The sequence below is a fragment of the Elephantulus edwardii genome, unplaced genomic scaffold (genome assembly GCF_000299155.1).
Source record: "Elephantulus edwardii isolate Elephantulus edwardi_28Jun2011 unplaced genomic scaffold, EleEdw1.0 scaffold00032, whole genome shotgun sequence".
Lineage (NCBI taxonomy): Eukaryota > Metazoa > Chordata > Mammalia > Macroscelidea > Macroscelididae > Elephantulus > Elephantulus edwardii.
This window is the reverse complement of record NW_006399782.1, coordinates 306,212-308,166: the sequence shown is the minus strand read 5'-3', so window position 1 is coordinate 308,166 and position 1,955 is coordinate 306,212.

Sequence of the window (1,955 nt, the reverse complement as noted above, 5' to 3'; positions counted from 1 at the left end):
AACACTGCTGGTATTTGAAATACAGGAGGCATACCCTTCAGCACTGCAGCAGATGCAAACCACGATGGTACAGCAAACTGGCAGACAAATGGAGGAAGTGCAACCACGGTGCACAGACTTTGAGTATATTGTCAGGAGGTACTAGCCCTTAGAAAAGGACATAACACAGAGTTGTTATTGTGTACCATTGAGTCAGAACCAATCCATAGCTGACCCTCCAGAGGGTTTTCAGAAGCAGTTAATTGAATGGGAGGAGAGAGGAAAACCCTCAGACAGTTTGATGCAGCAACTGTAAAAATGGCCTTGAGCTTGATTGTCAGGATAGTGCAGGAAAGGGTATGGTTGTGATCTGTTGTTTATAGGGTCACTGTGAGTTTCAGTGGTTGTTAAGGACTTTTCCAAATTGACAAAGAGCAATCATATAAATTGAAAGACTAATGTGTACCTGAGCCAACACATGGTCTTTTCCATTAGTTCCTTTGCACCTGAAAGTTGAATAATGAATAAAGATGATAGAAGAAGAATTGAGTTGTGATGCTGAAGAAGAGTGCCGAATATCCCATGGACTGCCAAAAAGAACAAACAAGCATGTTTTGGAAAAGGTGCTACGAGGATGTTCCTTGGAGGTAAGTATGGTGAGACTTCGTCTCACGTACTTTGGGCATGCTGTCAGAAGAGGTCAGTTTTGCGAAATGGACACTATCGTTGGAAAGGTGGAGAGTTGATGAAGGAGAAGAAGGCCCTATATAAGATGGACTGACATTGTGACTGTTGCAGTGGATTTGAGTGCGTCATAGGTGATGAAGATGGCACAGGCTAGGGCAGGGTTCAGATCCATTGTTCATAGGCTGGCATTGTGTCATGGCCAACTCAAAGACATGTAACAACAGGCACAATGACAAGATGAGTTGTAGTTGGCTTGACAGCACCTAACATTTTAAAACACTGTGAAAATTAAAGCTAACTGCAGAATCAGGAAAACTGACTTGAATGTTATTTCCTCAGAAAGACCTCTCCTGACTTCTTGTTTGTTGTTAGCAGGCCAGCCAGTCTTTTAGCCTTGGTCCAGACCTTCTGCTAAGTTCCCTTGGCATCCTGCACTTCTCTTACTCCTGCCTTATTTTTAATGACACATTTAGTGTTAGCCATCCTTAGTAAATGCTTATCTCCTTGAAAGCAAGAGAAGGAAGTATGTTTTGTTCACCACTAACTCCGTAGTAGGAACTCAGGTCACCTAGTCATAAGAAGTTGCACTACCAACCCAGAGGCAGGCGCTGTGAATCCACCATCCGCTGATAGATATTCTCTTCCTGTGTGGTTTACAGCCTCTAAAAAGCCCCTGGAGGTCAGCGAGGAGTCAGTTCTGACTCAAACAGCACATAATAAATCCATTGCACTTTTGACTTGGTAGATAGTGAACAAATAATTGTTGAATTAAATTGACCTCTCCAAAGTATTGAAGAGCAATGGTGTCTCTCTGGAGACTAAGGTGCGTCTGATACAGGCCATGGTCTTTGCTATCACTTGTTATACATCAGAGAGTTGGACAATGACTAGGGAGGATGGAAGGAGAATTGATGCCTTTGATCCATGGTGCTGGAGAAGAGTATTGAATGTTCCCTGGACTGCTAGGAAAACAGATTCATCCTGCAAAGGGTTAAACCGGGTGGCTCCTTGGAGGCAAGGATTCTGAGGCTCTGTCTGACATAATTTGGGCATGTTGTAATGAGGGAGAGGTCCTTGGAGAGGGACATCATACTTGGGAGGGTGGAGGGACAGCGCAGGAGGGAAAGACCCTCTACGAGGTGGATTGAGATGGGTGTGTCAGAGACAGTGCAATTGGCACAGGACAGAGCAGATTTTAGGGCTGTTGTACATAGGGTCGCTGTGAGTCGCAAGCAACTAGACGGCATATAACAACAACAAGAAGTTGGTTAGAGCTGGAGTTCCCTCAC